The sequence below is a fragment of the Bubalus bubalis genome, chromosome 9, assembly GCF_019923935.1.
Source record: "Bubalus bubalis isolate 160015118507 breed Murrah chromosome 9, NDDB_SH_1, whole genome shotgun sequence".
Classification (NCBI taxonomy): domain Eukaryota; kingdom Metazoa; phylum Chordata; class Mammalia; order Artiodactyla; family Bovidae; genus Bubalus; species Bubalus bubalis.
The window spans coordinates 84,469,330-84,492,879 of NC_059165.1; the positions used below are offsets into that span (position 1 = coordinate 84,469,330).

General features: G+C 41.8%; 1 protein-coding gene across 2 annotated transcripts in view; it reads left to right on the forward strand.

Moving 5' to 3' along the window:
• MEGF10 (multiple EGF like domains 10) overlaps positions 1 to 23,550 on the forward strand; it is a 177,103-nt gene that overhangs the window by 10,433 nt on the left and 143,120 nt on the right. Inside the window, exon 1 of one of the 2 annotated variants that reach the window (XM_006073353.4) lies at positions 18,855 to 19,057. The exons of the other annotated variant lie outside the window; for it this stretch is intronic. The gene's annotated coding sequence lies outside the window, so the exon portion shown is untranslated. Of the gene's footprint in view, positions 1 to 18,854; positions 19,058 to 23,550 lie in introns of those variants that run through there. 2 annotated transcript variants of the gene reach the window in all.

The following is a 23,550-nucleotide window of genomic DNA, read 5'->3' on the forward strand; positions in this document are numbered from 1 at the left end:
GTCATTAGGCCTGTGAATTTGGCTCCATTCCTGTGATTTAGAGAGGCTCATCCCTTAGTACTGCGAGGGATGCGTACTGTGCTCTGCTTGAAGTTCTGTGTAGATGCTGCTGCTTGTGCTGAAAAAATACAGCAGTTGATGGGTTGTCACATTATTGTGCTCATGTCCCAAGGAGCACATTTGATGCTAAATGCACTTTTTAGGTACAGGGTGCTTGCTGGGACTTATTTTTGTGTTAGGATTAAAGCTCTGGCCTAGAAAGGCTTCTGAAATGCTCATATTGTTCTGTTTAATCTGTTGTTCAGTCACTAAGTCATGTCTGGCTCTTTGCAACCCCGTGAACTGCAGCACGCCTGGCTTCCCTGTCCTTCACTATCTCTTGGAGTTAGATCAAACTCACTTCTGGTGTCATATCTTTTTGCCTTTTCATACTCTTGATGGGGTTCTGGAGGCAAGAATACTGAAGTGGTTTGCCATTCCCTTCTCCAGTGGACCCTGTTTTGTCAGAAATCTCCATCATGACCCATGCATCTTGGGTGGCCCTGCATGGCCTGGCTCATAGCTTCATTGAGTTACACAAGGTTGTGATCCACGTGATCATTTTGGTTAGCTTTCTGTGGCTGTGGGTTTTGTTCTGGAGATGTGGGATTATAGTTCTTGCTTCTTCTGTCTGCCCTCTGATGCATAAAGATAAGAGACTTTTGCAAGCTTCCTAATGGGAGAGACTGGCTGTGGGGAAAACTGGGTCTTGCTTTGGTGGGCACAGCCATGCTCATATGAAAAGTGAGTGTTAGTCACTCAGTTGTGTCTGACTCTTTGTGACCATGGAGCCCACCAGGCTCCTCTATCCATGGAATTCTTCAGACAAGAATATTGGAGTGGATTGCCATTCTCTTCTCCTGGAGATCTTCCTGACTCAGGGATTGAACCTAGGTCTCCAGCATTGCAGGCAGATTCTTAATCCTCTGAGCCACCTGGAAAGCCCCTTGGGGGCAGGGTAAATGGATGTGTTCAGCTGATGAAAATATATTGAGCTATTTAATTTTGATTTGTATACATTTGTGATATATATTTTATACTTCAGTAAAAAGTTTGAAAAACTTCTAAAGCATCATGTTTAATACCAAATTACAGCTGTAACAGTGATGGAAAACAATAAACTCAGAATCCCAACTGTCACAAAATTTGGGTCTTGGAGGGGCTAAGGAGGCCTGAAGCTTTAAACATCCTTTAATTTGCCCTTACTTCTATAGCCAGAAGAGCTGTGTGTCAGAAAGCAACAGACCAACACCATCATAGCTGATTGTTGTACTTTTCCAGGCAGCAAATCCAGTGCCTAAGAGGTCAGTAATGTCAGCAGAGCCCCACTCTTCAGAATCTAAAACAAAATCACCCCTCCGAGTTGATTGGCTAGCAAACCTTCCCATTCCTGCTTTCCACTCTTCTCCTGTTCATTGTAATCTGTCAGGAGAAATCAGAGAGCAACTCTGGGGCATGGATGTTTTCCTGAATCTTTAGATGATCTCTCTCTCAAAGTCTAATATTGAAATGCTTTCATTTATTTCTTTTATTTTTCTAACTGGGACATAGTAAGATGTTGGCTCACCTCTCTCACTTTTTTCAGCCATCACTTGCTGAGCTGCAGTGAGCTCCAGGAGCAATACCTGTGATGGTGGAATGGCCCTATGAGCAAAATGATGTTTCCAGCATGTGGGTGGCCTATGGTCCTTTTTCTTTCTAGAAGACATTGTTCATCATCAATGTGGATTGTTCCGTGTACCTATTGGAACATCCCAACTTGCTGTTACCACATACAATTGGTAGACTAAGATGGAAAAAAATAGTTTTTTTTTTTTTTTTTTTTTTCGTTTCTGAAGGAGATTTTGGAATTGTTGGCTTTGAAATGGTTCTAGCACATCTGTGAGAGGTTTGAGTATCCATTCTGTACACTTCCTTTGGGCATTGGGCTTAAAGGTTCACTGTTGATTTACACAAACACATGTGATTAAAGTCATGAGCGAGGAGACAAGACTTTGATGGTCGGGGTCTACTCCTGGCTGACTTTGTCATTTACTATATGAAATGTGATAACCCTGGTGAGGGTCCAATCTCCAGCCCAAACCCTCATGACCTTGGCACGCTACTTATCTTCTCTAAGCCTCTTTTCAACCCCTGTGAAATGCTAACAGTATATACTTCAAAGGGTGTTACATAGGTATGTAGTAAGCTCTCAATAAATCTTAGTTATTATTTAACACCAAATAATGTTAAAATAGGGAAGAATAATTAACATGTCTAGGAATAAGTTTTGCTTATGATTTTATGAGAGAATTACCCTTGTGCTTAAGTATGATTATATTAATTAAATACAGAAGTTAGAAAATATGGCCTATGATATACTATGATATAAACAATAAGGAATTCAAAATATTGTGGAATACAGCAACAATTAAATTTGCTTATGGACCTGAATATTTTTTAATGATGATAGTATTTTACTAAGAGAAAAGTTATTTATCTCTACTACAGAACCAGGGGCTTCCCTGGTGGCTCAGACAGTAGAGAATCTGCCTGCAATGCATGAGACCCAGGGTGGATCCCTAGGTCCAGAAGATCCCCTGGAGAAGGAAATGGCAACCCACTCCAGTATCTTGCCCAGAGATTCCATGGACAGAGGAGCCTGGTGGGTTATAGTCCTGGGGTTGCAAAGAGTTGGATATGACTTAGCAACTAGCACTTTTAGTCAATGAATTTGTTCTTTCCTAGTAAGATGTGAGCAGACTTAAGAGGGATTTGAACAAGAACATGTGGCAGCATTACTCACGAAAACTAAAAGGTGAAAACCCAAATGCCCACCAACTGATGATAGGAGACTGGATACACAAAATGTCATATCTCTATACAGTGGAATATTATTCATCCCTAAAAAGAAATAAAGTATGATACATGCTAGAATATGGATGAATCTTAAAAACATAATGCTCGTGAAAGAAACCAGACATGAAGGCTACATGCTGTATGATTTCATTTGTATGAAATGTCAAGCACAGGCAAATCCATGGAGCTAAAAAGTGGATTAATGCTTACAAGAGGTTTATAGGAGGGGAATGAACAGTGATTGGGTCATGCAGGATTTCTTTTTGGGGTGATGAAATGTTCTGGAAGTAGATGAGGGTGATGGTGGTACAGTGTGGTTAAATGATGAATTTTACATCATGTGGATTTTACTTTAATTATTTTTTTGGCCTTTATTAAAAAGAAATGAGCAAATGTTTTGCCTTTAGATGAGATGTATCTGTATCAGTCAGTCGATCTCTCTTCATGATGTGTCTGAACAGCCAAGTCTTTGCTGCATGTTGGAGAGGATATTCAACATGTCAAGGCCTGGTACCTGCCCTCAGCACACTGCCAGTCTGGGGACAGGAAAGAATAAGGAAGCAGGTGATGTGTTCTAAATGAACCTGTCTTGGAAGAGGGAGAGATCACTGTGGGTTTGTTGACAGGGCTTCTTAGAAGAGATGGGGCTTTGAAAGATAAGTGAGCATCCTGTAATGGAGAAGAGGGAGAGAGTAACCCAGTTGATAGAAATTCAGGGCTGGGTGAGAGTGGGTGAGGGCAGGAACAGGGGCAGGCAGAGATGACCAGAGTGGCATGCCTGTTAATGGAGATACCAAGAAATAAAGTTGCAGGAGGTTGGAGCCAAGTTGGGAAATCTTTGAAAGCTACTTACATTTACTAGGCAGTGATTATTAAAGGTTATCATTGCTGACAGGAGTAGAAAATGACATAAAAACGGGGAAGACAATAAAGAAAATAATATAGTAATTTCACTACGTCTAATACAATCTGTTATTTATTTATTTAATAAATATTCATGGACTACCTATTATGTTCCATGCAATTTTCTATGCATTACCTAAGAGAAGCAAGGTCCCTGCTTTCTTGGACTTAGATTCTAGTTATACATTTCAAACACTGATCACTCAGTCCAATGGACAGCTGTAGTTGAAAAGCTAAGGCACAGCTTGTGCTATAATGTGGTTTAAAGTGTGGGTTCTAGAACCAGACTACCTGGGTTTGAATTCTGGTCTGCTCCGTGTTTACTAGATGTATAACCATGAGCCAGTTACTCCAGACTTCAGTTTCATTATCAATTAAGTAGAGAGAATATTAACTTTCCCAGAGAGCTGTCCTGAGGATTAATTGAGATGATAAATGGGAAAGACTTATGACTTATCTGGTATATAGTAAACACTCAGTAAGTTTTACTTGATTGTATTGGATTGATTGATTTCTACTCAAGGATTTGTCTAGGTCATTGCCATTTTTAATTCAGTGAGGCTGTTGTGGAATCCTGGTGTGTTGCACCTCGGGTCTACACTCTCTTTCATATGCTGTACTATTTTGGATATTGAACTTGTTGAATCAATAAGCATAGAAACTCTTCCTTCAGAACTCAGGAAAACAGTAGCGTTCCTCTCTCTAACAAGTTATAGTTCTGATCTTGGCTTGGACAAAAGTTTCCGAATAATGTTCCTCTTGCAATCTGAATCACGAAGTCTTTTTGAACGTCTTGGCCTGACAGATTCTGCCCTTTCAGTATTAGGAGTCTAGTGATAAGGAATGTGGTTGGTGCCTCAGACCTTATGGTATTGTCTCCCTCTGGAGATAGAGGGACACTTTGAGTTTAATTTCTTTATGTTACCTCATCACAAGTGCCCTGGCCACCTCAGCTCTCTGTGCCTCTGTGACCCTTTCTGTTGAATTAGGGTAAAATAGCCAGCCCCCACCCCCCATCAGAAGGTACCTTCTTGGAATTTTTCTAGAAGTAATCCTTGGAGCTTGTGGGAAAAGACTGCGTAAAGTTTGAGGGCCCTTCTGCTCTTAGCGTATATTAATTCTAGAAAATAAATTTCCTGAGCACATGCAATATGTCTGGTTTACCATGCAGTCCCCAAATGGTCAGGCATAATGCCATGGACTTGGTTGTGTCTCCCCAAATTCATCTGTTGAAATCCTGTCCCCTCAGTGTGACTATATATAGAGATGGGACCTGTGAGGAGGTGATGAAGACTAAATGAGGTCATGACGTGGGGCCCTAATCATGTAGAGCTGGTGCCCTTATTAGAAGAGGAGGAGACCCTAGAACTCTCTCTTTCCATCATGTAAGGACACAATGAGAAGGGGGCCATCTGCAAGTCAGGCAGAGAGTTCTCCGCGAGCCTGAATTGGCCAGCACCTTGATCTTGGACTTCCAGAACTATGAGAAATAACTTTATATTGTTAAGTCACCCAGTCTGTGGTATTTTGATATGGCAGCCTGAGTAAACCAAGACACGTAAACATTTTCTTTTTTTCTTCCCATTCCCTCCCTTACTTTTTTCCTCCCTCCCTTCTTCTTCTTGCCTTCCTTTCCTTCTTTCTTTCATAGAATAGGAACTCAAGCATTTGTGGGCTTGACTAATTTTGAGATTATTCAGAACTATGGGTATAGAAGAATAACATGAAGAAGAGAACCTGACCCACCATCCTATTGAATGGATAATCTTGACCTTGTCTCCCACTGTACACCAGCGAGGCCACAAGGTAGCATCATTACTTGATGAGAAACTTTCTCCAAGACCTCATCTTTCCTCTACTGGAGATGCTAATGAGTGGTGAATAGTCAACAGTGAGTGAGAACCATTGTCTGAAGGATGTGCGGTGAGGGAAGGGGTGGACAATTTGTGCTTTGGACTTTCAGGTTTTGAACAGTTGACTTCCTAGCTATCCTTTCATAGGAGGCAGAGGAATTGAAGTGGTGAGAGTGTAAAGGGAGGGTCAGTAATGGAGGCTGTGCCAGCCAGACAGCACCTCACCTGGGCCAGGAGAGGTCAGGTGGATCCTTCCACGGAGAAGACATCCCCCTTCCAAAAGGGTGCGAACTCTGCCTAAGCCCAGGCAAGGACTCAAGTGCAGAGAGTTCCTCAGGACAGCTAGCCAGATGGTCTACTTTTATTTTGGTGAAGACCGGCCTGGAGCAAAGGCACTTTTCTTCCACTGTTCAAAAACAAAAGCAAAAAGCTTATGATGTGGAGCTCTGCCAAGGTAGGGCAGGAGAAAAAAAAAAAAAAAATCCTGGCCTTGTTTTTTCAAGGCAGGATGCAAATGATGCTTTGTAGTTTCGTTTGTGCAGCCACTGGGGATCGTTCCGCGGGCCTCCCCGCAGCCCATCACTGCTGTAGAGCAATTTTTATGATTGTGATCATCATCCTGTAAGCTAACCCTCTAGGTCCATTCGTCACCTTCCAGAGTAATTGTCTTTGATTGAGGATACTGTATTGTTACAACATCCAGAGAGCTTCTGAAAGTGATCCCCTAAATTCGCTTTTAGAATTTGAAGTGGGTACTTATGTGCAGCCCCCTCCCTAGAGGACAAAACTCCGTTCTTTCTGAATTTGCAGAGTTCAGGCGGGACAGACAGGGACTTTTCTCTATCCCTGGAGGATTTCTTAGAGCTTGATCTGAGGAAGCTCTTGTGTAGTTGGGAGAATTCGAAAGAGCCTTTTTCATTTCTTGGCTAGGTTGTACTGTGTGTGAAAACGAGGCCGTGTCATTAGGGCCCCGGTGGCATGTAGATTCCTCCCCTGGCGCAGGAGGAGACCGTGGTGTTTGCATGGGTTGGTGGGTGCTGCGTCTTGTCCGTTTCCTTTGTTGGGGAATGTGTCAGGCTCTGCTGCTGAGGAGGGTGGCAACCACGGCCTGGCAGGCAGATTTGCAGAACAAAGTGTCAGTCAGTAAAGACAGGGCTTTGGAAGCCAGGCGAGTTTTGTCACTGAGTTCTAAGAACCAGTTCTTTAAAACAAAAACAGCTTTGCCGTCTGTCTAGGAGTTGGATCCACCGCAAGGAAGACTGGAGGCAGAGCAAACCTATGGGGAACCATGGCGGGCTTTCTTCTGTGGCCTCTTCTCTGAGATGTGAGATGACCTCTGCCAGGCTTTGACTACTGTGCCCACAGAGAAAAAGCCATGTGCAGTGACCGTCCCGCTCGTTCTTTGTGTGCTGCAGTTATTGGTGGCTGAGCAGCTGGGAAAGTGAAGATGCCTGTGGGAGGTCAGAGTCAGGCCCCAGGATCATTGTTGAAGGCCCAGCGGGAACCCCATGGTTAGGGGAGAGAAGTCCAGATGAAGCAAAATTGCTTAAAGAGAGGGGGGCTTTTAAGAGTTTCACTTCATTGATTTGGATCAAGCTTTACCTTAAATGTACTTGTTGCTGAGTTGTGGGAGGCGGTGGGATCACCCAAGTTTGAAATTCCAGCATTATTCATGAATGTAGCTGCCCAGTTTTAGAATTGTATCACTTTGGGGTAGTTTTTCGTGCTTTCTCCTCTCAGTGTCAATGAAAAGCAAACACAGTGATGTGAATCTCAAGATTAGTGTCACTAATCCGTATCTATCTATCTGTCTATCTATCTTCACACACACTGGAAAAGGGAATGGCAACCCACTCCAGTATTCTTGCCTGGGAAATCCCAAGGACAGAGGAGCCTGGTGGGCTACAGTCCATGGGGTTGCAAAGAGTCGGACACGACTGAGTGACTAACACACACAGATACACACACACTTGCATGGCCTTGAGTGAAATAAGCAAATACTTCCAGAGTACGGGAGCATGCTCAGAGCCCTACTAGGTGGTCCAGAATAGTAGGGTGATCAATGAATGCATCTGGAGCCTGGAGCTCTTGCCTTGAGATCTAAATCCGCCACTGTTTGATCTTAGGCACCTAAAAACCTGTCTCATGCCTGATTTCCTATTTATAAGATGAAGAGGTCACAAAGGTCCTTTGCAATGCCATGACCTTGACCAGGAAGCCTCGGGGGCGAGTCTGGAGTGTAGGGTACGGCTGAACGGGCAGGTGAGACTATGGTGGGTGAGGCTTAGCGCTGGCAGCGAGCAGAGCTGTCTGAGGGGCTTGGCACCGAATGGAGGAAGCACGATTGTGTGGCTCACAGAGCTTGCTCCCCGTCCTTTCTCTGCCCTGGAGGAGCCTGGGATGGATCTGGGGACGGCTGCCTTCCTGGGGACCCTTCCTCTGTACTGGCTCCTGGTTACTGCCAAGCTGGGCCCCGACATGTGGAACTTAAAGCACAACTTTAGCAAAGTCCTCCGTTATGGCTAACATCACACCAAATCTAAACTACCTTCTTCTATCCATGATGGATGTATTTTCTTCTACTTCGTTATGACAGATCTTCAGGAAAAACAGGTACAAATGTGCTTTCTGTTTCTCTTTAAAAAAAATCTACACATACATTAAAAAAAAAAGAAGAAGAAAAGAAAGTGTTAGCATTTAAAATCTGATATCTGCTACTGTTCCCCAAGAGACTGTGAAGAGAGTGTCTGGGGGCGGCACAGAGCCCTAGTTCAGGAGTGTGGAGTGGAAAGGCCAGTCCTGCCCCTCTGGGTAACAGAGACCCGGGACTGTCTAATCCACGCCACATGCAGTGACCTGAACGGACCCTGCAGAACAGAAGGCTTGCTGTCTCCTTGCCGAGCAGTTGCTCCGAAGCCCCGATACAGCTGTGGCTGGCTTTGTGGAGAAGTGCAGTGGGACTTGATCTTTTAATCTCCTCTCTCCCTTATAGGTATTATAAATAACAACTGTTCTGTAGGAGTACCTGCCAGAAGGGATTGAGATGTGCATTCTGCAGTCAAAAAAGCATTGTTTTGTGTCATCTTAACTTCATTAGTTATTAGACGAATTGGCGGGGGCGGAAGGGAATGAAACTCCAAAGCAAAGCTACTTTGTTTTGTTTGACCCAGAAAATCCAAGCGCAGGAATTTAGAATTGAAATCGAGGAAGGCAAGTTACTCGGTTTTAACCTCAAATTCCTGATAACTTCTAGGAGAAAGTAAGACGTGCACCCCAGTCCGCATCCCTAAGTCCATTCATTGCGAGTTAAACAAGTGAAATGGAGTTTTGAATTCAGGCAGACAGGGGTCGAGAGCTGGGATTCTGACAGGCACAGGGGCTTCAAAATGTTAGATGCCCTTTCGTTTCCATTTGCTTAAAGTTGAGAGAGAGCGTGCTAAATTGTCTATTTTGGCTTCTGTTGGTGGGTTCCGGAGGAATCGTCTTCTGTTTAGAGCTCTCTAGGAGAGCAGAGAGGGGACATTTTGCACCCCTAATCCTGCAGAGTGGGACTTCCCTGGTGGAATCCTGCAGAGAAGGCAGTGGTGGCACTGAACGGGCACAGGATCACTCTGTTGTTATTGGGTTACTGACGTGTCCCTCCTTCCACCCTTGAGTCCTAGCGACTGGCTTACGGTCCCGTGATCTGTGGAAGAACGCACAATGTGTGTTTAAATCATGCAGACAGGTGAAAAAAGAAAGGCAACAAGAAGTCCCTACCTCTTGGGCAGGTATCTGTTCCTCACGCCTTAGAACTTGGCTCAGTTCCCGTTACTTGTTTTTTGAAACTGTGATAAAAGAGGTGTGGCGTTTGCCATTTTTAAGTGTACTGCTCTGTGCATTAGGTTTACTCCTGTGCAACTACCGCTGTCACCGTCTGCAGAACTGTTTCATTTTCCCAGATGGAAACTGGGCACCCATTAAACAGCAAATACCGATATCCCTGTGACCCCCGGCCCTGGCAACCACCGCTCTATACTTTCTGGCTACTGGTGTGACTACTTTAGGTACCTCAGTCAGTTCAGTTCAGTTCAGTCGCTCAGTCGTGTCCGACTCTTTGCGACCCCATGAATCGCAGCACGCCACGCCTCCCTGTCCATCACCAACTCCCGGAGTTCACTCAAACTCATGTGCATCGAGTCAGTGATGCCATCCAGCCATCTCATCCTCTGTCGTCCCCTTTTCCTCCTGCCCCCAATCCCTCCCAGCATCAGGGTCTTTTCCAATGAGTCAACCCTTCACCTGAGGTGGCTGAAGTACTGGAGTTTCAGCTGTAGTATCAGTCCTTCCAGTGAACACCCAGGACTGATCTCCTTCAGAATGGGCTGGTTGGATCTCCTTGCAGTCCTAGTATAAGGGAAATCATACAATATTTATGCGTTTGTGGCTGGCTTGTTTCACTTAGTGTAATGTCTTCATTTCCTTCATGTTGTAGCATGTGTCAGAACGTCCTTTTTTAAGGCTGAATAATAAGGAATGATGCTAAAGCTGAAACTCCAGTACTTTGGCCACCTCATGCGAAGAGTTGACTCATTGGAAAAGACTCTGATGCTGGGAGGGATTGGGGGCAGGAGGAGAAGGGGGCGACAGAGGATGAGATGGCTGGATGGCATCACTGACTCGATGGACGTGAGTCTGAGTGAACTCCAGGAGTTAGTGATGGACAGGGAGGCCTGGCGTGCTGCGATTCATGGGGTCCCAAAGAGTCGGACACAACTGAGCAACTGAACTGAACTGAACTGAATATTCTGTTGTATAAATATACTGCATTTTGTTTATCCATTAGTAGACATTTGTATTACTCCTACTTTTTGGATGTTGTGCATAATTCTGTTATGAACATTGGTATACAAATCTGTTTGAGCCACTGCTTTCAAACCTTTTAGAGTATTTACCTAGAAGTAGAATTGTATCATATGGCAATTTCATGTTTATTTTTTTAGTTAATTGAAATAGCTATACTGTTTGCCACAGCAGCACAGTGTTTAACATTCCTACCAAGAATGCACACATTTCCAAATTCTTCTCATCCTCACCAACACTTGTTATTTTCTGTTTTTTTTTTTTTTTTTTTTAGTTTTGTGTTTTGATAATAGCAATCCTAATGGATGTGGAGGGGTATCTCATTGTTTCAGTTTGCATTTTCCTAGTGATTAGTGATGTTGATCATCTTTTCCTGTGCATATTGGCCAATACTGTATCTTCTTTAAAGAAATATTTATTCAAGTTCTGTGCCCATTTTTAATTAAATTGTTTTTTGTTGCTGAGTTGTTAGAGTCTTTGTTTTTTTAATAGTCTAGATATTGATCCCTTATCAGATATATAATTTGCAAATATTTTTTCCCTTTGGGTGGCTTGCCTTTTCTCTGTTGCTAATGTCCTTTGATTAAAAAATAAAGTTTTTAATTTTTATGAAGTCCAGTTTACCTCGTTTTTCTTTTGTTGCTTGTGCTTTTGGTATTAATAATAATTTTGCTAAGAAATTATTGCCAAATTGCTTTTAGGTATTTTAACGTATAGCTTCTTTCTCTGTAATACCACGAAAACCATTATTTGTATAATTTTATCTTTTGAATGAATATTGCTTTGAAATCACCCTCTTTTTGTTGTTGCCGTCAGAATAGACTTTATATAATTTCAGAATTGGTTGATTCCACTTCCACCCTGCTCTACTCTCTCTCTTCTTTTCTTAGGGGATCACAAAGGCTCATTGTGGATAAACAGAAAAGAGAATAAGGGAAAGGCTTAGTTTAAAAAAGAGCCTCCATCATTTATATTATAGGGATTGAGGAGAGAAAGGCCACATTTCAGAAGTCGGGGGAATGTGAGAGGGCTCTTCAGCAATCATGACTTGCAGCAAGTGTGTGACAGTGAAATGGACTGCCATTTGTCTGAGAAGCCTGAGATCTGTTTCCTAGAGCCCGTTTCCTCCCTCCCCTCACAAGCTGAAAAAATTGCTGAAAAGTGGGCAGGCGTTATGGGTGAACCTCTAGGGAAGTGACAGTCTCCATCCCAAGGCAGAGAAAATGTCTTATCTGAGATGCCTCCAAATGTATAGACAGTGACTTTTATACATGTTCATTCCTTTTCAGAAAACCATACATTCCTTTTATTTTTATTAAATGCTGTTCTGATTTTTCTAATAGAGTAGAAAGTCCTTTTCCTGCTTGCCAACTTCTCATGGTTTACTCACTGTTATTTCTGAGTTATAGTCTATGCACAGATCACCACTAAGAGTAACCACACACCCAAAACACCACGGGTATTGCTTGGTATAAAAATGCAACTGGGGAGTGCATCATAAATTTATATAATCTCATCCTCTAAGAGCAAATTAAACACAGAGAGAAGGCCTCAAGGACATTCTTCTTTATACTTGATTGTTCTGGAAGAATATTTACAAGGTATACAGGTTGTAATATTTTCTCATCTCGTACGTTACAACCATATGTCACAACTTCTCTAGCACTGAGCCATTGTTTACTTTAGACAGCTCTGGTTAGGTGAGTGTGTGTTTGTTTCCCTACCTGGCATGTGTTTGGGTAAGAGGTTTCCTGCTTGTATGTCTGGTCTGAAGAATGGTTTTCTGTGCTAGTAATTGTCCCAGTGCTTCTGCCTGCACAGTAATTTGATTTAGAGATAGAGAGAGCCCTGGGTGTCTGGATTTTTGCACTTTTAAGTTGAAGGATGGCATATTTTTAAAAGGCAGCTGTTTTCAAATGAATTGCAGTTTAATTAGTAGATGCCCACTTACCACCATACACAGACTTGGAAGAATCAGTGAACAGCTTTCCTGGGGACACAGAGAGATGGCTTTAAGTTTCTCTAATATATATGTTAGAAATCCCCAATGGCTCAGATGGTAAAGAAACTGCCTGCAATGCAGGAGACCCGAGTTTGATCCCTGGGTCTGGAAGATACCCTGGAGAAGGAAATGGCAACTCACTCCAGTATTCTTGCCTGGAGAATTCCATGGACAGAGGAACCTGGGGTGGGAGGCGGGAGGTGCAGGGAGGAGGGGGAGTGGCTGCAATCCATGGGCTCGCAAAGATTACAGAATGAGATGATAAGTTCCTAAAATTCAATTTGGTGGTTGGTTCGTAGGGCACAAGGCATCCAAGGATCTAGGGGTCCTGAGAAGATAGCATCCTGGTTTTGCAGATTAGATTCATGTTTTCAAGTCATGATTAGCTCTGCTGCTGCTGCTGCTGCTAAGTCGCTTCAGTCACGTCCGATTCTGTGCGACCCCATAGACAGCAGCCCACTAGGCTCCTCTGTCTCTGGGATTCTCCAGGCAAGAACACTGGAGTGGGTTGCCATTTCCTTCTCCGATGCATGAAAGTGAAAAGTGAAAGTGAAGTCGCTCAGTCGTGCCTGACTCTTCGCGACCCCATGGACTGCAGCCCACCAGGCTCCTCTGTCCTTGGGATTTTCCAGGCAAGAGTACTGGAGTGGGGTGCCATCACCTTCTCCGATCATGGGCCTTAGGCGAACATGATAGAAATGGAGTCCACAGGAGAGAGAGAAAAAAAGAAGTCACAGCAAGCAGCCCAGGCCATGCTTCCAGTTTAACTGGCACCAGGGAAAAGTGCCTTCAGCTGGCACAGGGGCTTGTGCACACCAGGCTGTGACTGTTGGCCGTGGAAATCCTGGTTGTAACAGAGGCTGCTGCCATTCAGGCAGCGAGCGAGGAGCTGCTTTCATGGGGAGGCTTTTTTGGCACCGTGTCCGACATACACTCCAGTCAATCACAGTAAAGTGCCTAATAACAGATGTGGTAATTAAGCCTGAAGAACTCCGTCTCTATTTTTTATTGCAGGGAATAACAAAGTGCCTCATTAAGCCTCCAATCCCACTGATGTTTGATTTGGGCATCCTGATGTCGTCAAAAATGACATCTTTGCAAGGGCTTTCTTCCTAAGTCCTTATCAGCCTAGGATGCAGCCAGCACAGGTTGGATCAGTTTTGGGAGGATAGTTCTGTCCTTTCTGATCTGCCCTTTGCACTCCAGTACTGAAGCGTATGCAGATTCCTGGGGTACCATCAGATTCCTTAAAGTACCTTGGATATGAATAAACAGTTTTAGCTTTTATGTGTTTGTGTGAATATAAAATGCTCCCTGAATATCTTCAGTTCAAATTATGCTGTTTATAGCAAGAAATTAACTTCAGCTTTTAATCCCAGAAAGGTTTCAAATAACCTGAAACCATGGTAAATTACCATATTTTAATAAGATAAATTATCTTGGAAAATAATTACATCTGAAAAAGTCTGTCTTTGTGGCAGTTTATAAAGCAAATGTCTTCATTAATGTTGTTTTTCCTTCTTTTTTAATGATGAACATGAGTCTGGAGCATTATTAGAGAAAATGAATCTAGTGACTAGGGACAGGTAGAAAAAGTGTCCTCAATAGTAAGAAAATGTGGCTTGAAACTTACTCTGGAGCACTTCCTGAATTGTTTAGAGCTGGGTCTATTGGTGCTCTTGGGAAAGACAGCCAAACACCGCTCATTGTTTAAACGTTTCTACGTCACTCTTGGATAGTGTAGATTTGAAAACAGCATTTATATCCTGGAGATGATTTTTTGTTTCTTTCTAATCCAGGGTGGCCATAAGCTTAGAGATGTTTAAATATTTTGAAAAGGCCCTGGATCCCATTTTATAAAATTATTGGTTCATTTCTGTGTCTCCTAATGCATAATTTTGAGTTTTTCAGGGTATTTCCAAGAGAATTTCTAGTTGATTATGTTCTGAAATTCAGCTCTTTTAATCTAACCCTGTGAAGCAGATGATTCATAGCACAAAGTCAGGATTTAATTTAGTTTCAATCTTGGTACTAATACAGCATAAACTTGACCTGCTTATCTGATTAGCCTTGAACCAGCAACGTGTATGTACTTAATATTTGTACACAAACATCTGTGGAAAGGGATACCAATGTTAATGGCAGTCCATATTTGTTTACTCAAAATGTGTTAGTCACTCAGTCATGTCTGACTCTGTGCGACTTCATAGACTATAGCCTTCCAGGCTCCTCTGTCCATAGAATTCTCCAGGCAAGAATACTGGAGTGGATTGCCATTCCCTTCTCCAGGGGATCTTCTGGACCCAAGGATCGAACCTGAGTCTCCTGGATTTCACTGGATTCTTTACCATCTGAGCCACCAGGGAAGCCCCTTGTTTCCTCAAATGGCATCTAATATTTATTAATCACATTTTACCACCTTTATCCATTTAGAGATTTTCTGCCATTGATACCAAACATATTTTTGCCAAATATAAAGGTAGGCATGTGCAAACTCAGACCTTACCACATTAAATCTATTTTTAGAAACCATCTCTGTGTACACCTTGCATCAAAAAGTGAGACCTCCTAGGTATAGTAGGAAAGGTTCAAGGGAAAACACTGTTGCTGGGATTATACAGTTGCTGGAAAAGCAAAACTTTTCTTTAAATAAGATTCTAATATGTTTTCTTATATTTCCCCTAACAACAGCAAGATCTGGGATGACAGAATTCATGTTTCTATAATTTCCATCGCTGGGTAAATGTTTCTACAAGTTCATAGCGTCACTTTTTGAACGAAGCGGAAACTTGGCCAAGAGTGGTCCTGAGCTAAAGCGCCACCTCCTGGTGGAACGTATCACTTCAGGGATGGTTTCTCAAAACTACTCAGGGGTTTGTTTTCCTCAGGTATGGATCCCATTCTCAGTTTATTATTCGCTCACCTCGAGCCTCTAGACTCATATCAACTGTCTGTGACTCACAGGATACAATCCCCTGACTGCCCTTCAGCCTCTCAGATCACTAGTTAATGCAGTGTGAATGCTGTGTGCCCCAAGTTTTGACCTATTTCAATTAACAACCGTTTGTTGAACCTCTGTTGTATTCTTGCAGATGGGGAGAGTAGTAAAAATTAAAGAGGAGTGGAATAAAAGACAAGACAGTGACTTGAGCTCTGCATTTCAGGAGTTTGTAGCTAGTTGAGGAGAAGGGGTTGGCTATGTGAAAAGATGACCAGCAGCCCAAGGTAACTTGCTGTACCAGAAGAAGGATGTGGAGAGTTGGTTCCAGCAGAGATTTCTATGCAGTTTTTAGTGAGAAGAGTAAAGAATATTTTTGCTTATGTCCTGGAAACATTGTTAATTAGACGTGGGATGAGAGAATAAATTATTGCAAAGAGAGAAATAAGTTTACAGGAAGCTTATGTAATGGTTTGAATTTCAAACAATTAGGGAGGCATACATGTTCACCCCAGGGAATCATAGAAATGAATCATAGACCCTTTCAATTTAGCAGGGCAAGAAAAATATAATCCATGCAGGAAACTATTTCCATCCTCCATTGATTCTTCAATTGAGATAGGCTTCATGTATACTTTAAATTCATTAGATTTTATTTTTCCTTTTAAAATTAAATGATTAGAAAGTTTAAAACCTTGAACAAACGACAGTAATATAGTTTATAGGGATATCGTCATAAGAAGGAAATTAATGTGTTCAGTATGATAGGGTCAACTTAATCTTGAACGCTTTCTGCTGTCTGTAGTTTCAATATTTATGATAAAGTGAAGATACGGCTATTAGAGATTTTGAAATTAAACACAGAGTCAAGGAAGGGTATTTATAATAAAGGCAAAAGGGAAATAGCATTTAAAAGATCAAGAACAGAGGAAGGAAAGAGATTAAAGGAAATGTCACAAGTTGAAAAGCCTGTAGTCCTGCAGAGTTCAGAACACATGGCTTTAGTTCAGTTACCTTGAGCCTTTTTGGTCCAAATTGCCCTTAAAGAGTTTTTAGAATCTGCTTGAAAGTAAAGGTATTATTCACCATGAAACCTGTCTATATCGATGTTAATGTTACAGTTTATTTATTTATCCTTAACATTATATTTGATGTGCATTCATGTCCACCTGTGCTTCTCACTTTCTTTCCTTATTTGGGTAATGAACAAACACTCATGTGCATTCGGAGTGTTCTTTTGCTTGTAGTCACAATAGGACCTTCATCAGACACTATTGAAGACCTTAGAGAGTTCTCAAAATTAAGCCTAAAAGTATGTGGATCCCTATCTTTACTTTCTATATTTCAAGTATATATTTTGAATTACTTTATAATATAAGCTTTCCCTTTTTTTAAGGTTTGATTGGTTTTTAATTTATTTATTTTTAATTGGAGGATAGCTGCTTTACAATATTGTGTTGGTTTCTGCCAAACATCAACATGAATCAGCCATAGGTATATGTATGTCCCCTCCCTCTTGAACCTTTCTCCCATGTCCCACCCCATCCCACGCCTCTAGATTGTCACAGAGCACTGGATTTGAGCTTCCTGTGTCATATAGCAAATTACCACCGGCTATCTATTTTACATATGGTAATATATATGTTTCCATGTTACTCTCTCAATTCATGCCACACTCTCCTTCCCCCACTGTGTCACCAAGTCTGTTCATTACTTCTGCATCTCCATTGCTCCCTTGCATATAGGATTAACAGTACCATCTTTCTAGATTCCATATATAATAGGTATATACCCTGAAGAAACCATAATTGAAAAAGACATGTACCCCAGCATTCATTGCAGCGCTGTTTACAAAAACTAGGGCATGGAAGCAACCTTGATGTCCATCGACAGATGAATGGATAAAGAAATTGTGGTACATATATACAATGGAATATTACTCAGCTGTAAAAAGAACACATTTGAGTCAATTCCAATGAGGTGGATGAACCTAAGCTTATTATACAGAGTGAAGTAAGTCAGAAAGAGAAAAATAAATATTTTATATTAATCTTTTCCTTTTCTAAACTTTTTATATTTCACTTCATGAACTCATTAAAGTGTGGTGATTTTTCAGTTATTATAGACTGTAATAATCTGCTAATTACTGAGAGTTTGTTATGGTGTGTTCCAGATATTGTTTTTCTGGTGAAGTTTGCTGAGATGGGTCTCTCTACCAACCCACACAGAAGGGCCCTAGGAATTGTACTCTTCAGCCACAGGGACTCAACTTTTCCCAAGTTCTAGGCACCCCACTCCAGTACTCTTGCCTGGAAAATCCCATGGACGGAGGAACCTGGTAGGCTGCAGTCCATGGGGTCGCTAAGAGTTGGACAGGACTAAGCGACTTCACTTTCACTTTTCACTTTCATGCACTGGAGAAGGAAATGGCAACCCACTCCAGTGTTCTTGCCTGGAGAATCCCAGGGACGGTGGAGCCTAGTGGGCTGCCGTCTATGGGGTTGTACAGAGTCGGACACGACTGAAGCGACTTAGCAGCAGCAGGCACAGCAAAAGGCTCATTGAGAGTTTGGTTCCACTGTTCTTTTGTCCCTGACTCCTGTACCTTCCTTCGTTCCTTGTATTGCCTGAATCTCAGCACATCCTGATTTCTCTCTTTGCCACTCCCAAATATATGCTCATAGTCACTTCCCTTTGCCCACAGCTGAGATGAATATGGATCCACAACAATCATGACCAAATGCAGCCACCTTTGAGCAGGGCCACATACTGAGAATAAAGGAATACCAATGAAAAGAAAGCCTTGAGCTTTTAAATGAATTCACAGAATAACTAACTTTAATTAAGTCCTTGAAAGATATCTATAAGCTCTCTATAGAAGCAATGCCTTTTTTTCTCTAATTAGAGCAAGTATTTTTCTAGTAAAGCTTTCATTGTTTTTCTGTGTTTATATTCACTGGTATTGCAATCATTTTATTTCAACTCCAGAATTTCCTTTTGCAGTAGTCTAGTTTAACAATTAAATGGGATAAAACTTAGACCTTTCATTTCTTTTTTTTTAATATTGGGGAAAATGTTTCAAGATCCAGGACAACTGATGTACATATTCTGAGGTTTATTTTTTTCCTATGGGTCATTAATTTATTCAATCAGTGGTTAAGAAACATTACTGAGCCCTGGCATATTTGGTAAGAACATGTAGAGATGATGTACAGATGAACATGTAGAGATGAATTCCCTATCAGGGAATTCACCAGCTAGTGAAGAGATGAGTAAGAAAATGGCCAAGAAAATAGTGTGGTTTCACTCTGACAAAGTCCACATCATCTATTCCCTGATGGTTATGAGGGCAAAGAAGAAGAATGTTTAGATTGGCCTGGGAGCTCTTCTAAGAGGAAGTAACTTTTGATTTTTGAGGAACTGGTGAGAATTAAGTTGACCAGATAGTTACAGGCATTCCAAGAAGAGAATAACATGGGGAAAGAGAGAGGAGTGAGAACATGTAATATTCGGGGAAATTCAAGTAGCAAGGATTGTTTAAGTGATATTTAGAAGTGATAAATAGCTGTGTGAACTTGCTGGGTGACGGGTCACTCAGATCATGTGGAGTGAATGAAGGCCAGTTTGGACTTTACCACAAAGGTGAGTTCTCAAAAGCTTTAAGTATGAAATTCTGACGTTCTGATTTGTGTTTTGAGAGAATTGGTGACAACATGGAGGACAAATTGGAGGTTAATTGGAAAAAAAGATAAGTTGAAAAGCTTGGCTTTAAAACCTACTTTATCTTTGCAACAAAAGGTCAAACTAAAAGACCAATATTACTGAACTGTTTGTTGCTATAGTTAGAATGAAGAGAGAAACTAAGTTAATAATAAATGATAGAGGCATATATCTCTCAACTCTTTATTTCAGATATCAATATTAAAATAAAATTTAAAAACTTAATGACTCAGGAAAAGCCAAAAAATATTGGCCATTTCCTCATTCCTGATAGTTTTTTGCTAAGATATAAAAGTGATAAAGAATTTAAAGTGCTGGGACCATTCCAAGTATTGAGTTGGCCAAAAAACTTGGTTGAGTTTTTCTGTGAGATGTTAGATACAATTGGCATTACTGACTGAAAATGAATTTTAAAAGTACTTTGGAAAGCCGATAAAATTGCCAAAGATTATGTTAAAAGATAGTTGTATAATCATCCTAGAATATACAAAGCTTATAAATACTTGAGATAAGAAATGACAACTCTTGCAATGATTTTGCCATTGGAAAATTGCCTTAAGCCCTAAAAAGTAATGAAAAATAGATGAACAAGAAACATTTCCAATAAGAAGATCAAGCATAATTGGCTGAGAATGAGAGAGAAAAATTAAATACCCATAAGAGTTGTAAAATTATGCCCTATTTCAAAGTAACCAAGTCTTCCACCAGAATTTTTTAAAAATAAAAGGAAGTTAAAGTTATATAAGAGACGCACAATGGCCTCATAGTACATAAACATTATTAGTTCTTGAAAAACCCATGATTTGGAATATATTTGCTTTCAAAAGATTTTGATTTGTTCAGTTTGCCAGTTCCAAATCTTGCTTGAGAAGTCCTAATAGACCCAAACCTTTTTCTTCAAGCTAGTCTTCTTAAAGTCTTTAGTTAAGTCTACATACTTGACTCTACTCTGTACTTTATTATTCTTTGAATTCATTTAGTCATTTGTTCCTCATTCATTCTTTGGCCCTCCTCTCTGTGCGGTGCTGTTCCAGGTTCTAAGGATATCACAAAGAACCAAAAAGGCATCATTGTGCTGAGGATTTGGAATGTCTATTTATCTTTCATCAACTCCTTTGCCTCAGCCATTAGCAAAGCTTTTATGAGGCTGTGTCTACTCCGCTCCCTCGATGCACAGATTGGGTGGACATAACCCACTGTGAGTGAACTCCTCCTCCTTGGAATGAAAAAGAGCATTCACTTGTTGCCTGATTAAAGTCTTGGCCATTTTGTCAGTATTTTAGTGACAAACTTTTATAAGAGCTCTGGAGCCTATAATTTGTGTATTTCTATTCTGTTAAGACTGGCATCAGTTGCAGGGGAACAAAAGTAATTTCATCTTTATTATCTTTATGTGTAGCAAGTCATAATGTTGTACAAGGATCTTGAGAAGCTGTTTATGAAGTAGGTTTGTGACCTTGGGTGTACACAGAATTTCACTTGATCATGGCATCATTGTCCATGACATTAGAGTATTGGACCAACTTCCTGCTAACAGCTATTTTCACACAAAAAGTAGATGAATCTTAGGCATTCTGGAGGTTTATAAGAAAGACACATTGCCATTAAATCTCCTTTCCTGGCTAATATTTCTGAACTGGAAGCAAAGCAAAGTGAGAATGAGTGAATTCATTAGTGATTGAAGTTTGACTCTGGGCCAGATTACAATGTCAGGTGCTATACCTTTTGGTCCCCGTAGCATCCAGATGCTGAATTTCCCAGAAAATGGCAGAGAAGGACAAATAAGGAGATGCCGGGGAATCGGAAGAGATTGTTATGGATAATGTGAATGAAGGAAGTAGTATGGAGAATGGCTCTTAACTCTCCTAACAACATGAGATTGTTTTCCAACTATTATTCCGGGTCAGACAGGGTCACTTCTTGAATAAAAGATCTGTCTAGACACCACGGGAAGCGGTGCTGCTGCTTCAGCATGTGTCACTTTATCTACTAAAACAAAGTCCTATTTTAAGAGCCATAAAGTTGGGGTTTGGGTTGTGGCTTCTCAGATTTGCATAGAGATGCTGTTGGTGAGGAAGTGGAGATGGGAGGGATGACAGCCCCTATGTTTTCTCCTGAATGTCCTGGCCACGTCCAGCTTTGAGTAATTACCTTCTGCCTACTTGCACTTCCCGGTGGCTCAGACAGTAAAGCGTCTGCCTACAATGCGGGAGACCCGGTTTCAATCCTTGATTGGGGAAGATCCCCTGGAGAAGGAAATGGCAACCCACTCCAGTACTCTTACCTGGAAAATCCCATGGATGGAGGAGCCTGGTAGGCTACAGTCCATGGGGTCGCAAAGAGTCAGACACGACTGAGAGACTTCACTCACTTGCTTGCACTTCCTCAGCAGTTCCCTCACATTTTGTCTGAAAGCTTCAAAGCTTTTCACCATGTGGGTTTAAAACCACGAGGATAAATGTGTCCAGACTCTTTTTGTGGCAATGCCTGCTGCTCGAGATGTCTGCGGTCACTCCGCATCCTGGTCTGGATTAGTGGTTCTGAACTGAGTAGCCCAGGGAAGAATGGCCATGGAGCTGTGCTGTCATGGAGTATTTGAAACATCTGGGCAGTCTAAACATGGAAATATCTTGTATACTTTCTAAATTCACATTTTCAGTTTTGACCAGGAAATAGCTTAGTCACTTAGAAATCTAACTTTGAATGAATTTGCATTTTAACAGGCTCCAATGCACAGATCGAGTATTATTTTAGAAAGACTATGACTGTTATACCTGATGGAGAGGTAGTTTGACTGGAGTTAAGAAACCTGAGTTCTGGTTTCTAGTTTTGAACCGCTCACAAACTAGCTCTGTGATCATGGTGGAGTCATCCATCATTAGGGCTTCAATTATTCCATCCATTAAATGAAAGAATTTTGATTGGATTCCGTAAAGCCTTAAACTGTAACTTTCTGTCCCCCCCTTTTTTTTTTTTTTTAAGCACAAAAGCTCTGTGGACCCAGGATATATACAGTGCCCTGGAAAATTTGGGGGAGCCAAATGAATGTTAAGAACTTCAATTATATAGCTTGTTATGAAGTATTAAAAGTAGAGCAATACTCTATGTGTGTTTGCCTTAATAGAATCTGCTGCTGCTGCTAAGTCGCTTCAGTCGTGTCTGACTCTGTGCAACCCCATAGACGGCAGCCCACCAGGCTCCCCCACCCCTGGGATTCTCCAGGCAAGAACACTGGAGTGGGTTGCCATTTCCTTCTGCAACGCATGAAAGTGAAAAGTGAAAATGAAGTCGCTCAGTCGTGTCCGACTCTTCACGACCCCATGGACTGCTGCCCACCAGGTTCCTCTGTCCATGGCATTTTCCAGACAAGAGTACCGGAGTGGGTTGCCATTGCCTTCTCCTAATAGAATCTAGATATATGCAATTGACAGGGAAATTTTCGAACATCTTCAGTTCAGTTCAGTCGCTCAGTTGTGTCTGATTCTTTGTGGCCCCATGGACTGCAGCACGCCAGGCTTCCCTGTTCATCACCAAGCCCCAGAGCTTACTCAGACTCATGTCCATTGAGTCGGTGATGCCATCCAATCATCTCATCCTCTGTCTAACATCTTAATTCCATAGAAACTCTTCTTATGGGATTTGCATTCCTCTGTATTTTCTATTCTAAGAAATGACCTTGGAGGAAAAGAAGGCTTGTCTTGGATTGCTCAGATGTGCCTAATGGCTGAGTAGCTCAGGAACTGAGGGTTAGCGCAATGACCTAGAGTTGGGCAAGCAGGTGACATGTAAGTGTCCCTTTGTCATGCCAGCGATGGTGCAGAATGACCATCATCTATCCTACTATAGCAGTATGGGCCACTTAAAAGGACCCTTCTGAGAGAGGGATTGTGCAAATACTATTATCTTTATCTTTCCCCTACCCCCGGGTGCAAGAAAAGACCTAAGATTCTGCTGACACTCAGATATCCAGCTGCACATCAGAGAACTTTATTTCTCCTCTTACCGTCCTGGTTGGCTCAGTTGGTAAAGAATCTGCCTGCTGTGCAGGAGTGAAAGTGAAAGTCGCTCAGTCGTGTCCGACTTTTTGCGACCCCATGATCTATAGTCCATGGAATTCTCCAGGCTGGAATACTGGAGTGTGTAGCCTTTCCCTTCTCCAGGGGAGCTTCCCAACCCAGTGATTGAACCCAGGTCTCCCACACTGCAGGTGGATTCTTTACCAGCTGAGCCACTAGAGAAGCCCAAGAATACTGGAGTGAGTAGCCTGTCCCTTCTCCAGGAGTGCAGGAGACCCAGGTTCAATCCCTGTGTGGGGAAGATTCCCTTGAGAGGGAAATGGCAACCCACTCCAGTATTCTTGCCTGGAAAATACCTTGGACAGATGAACCTGGTGAGCTATAGTCCATGGGGTCCCC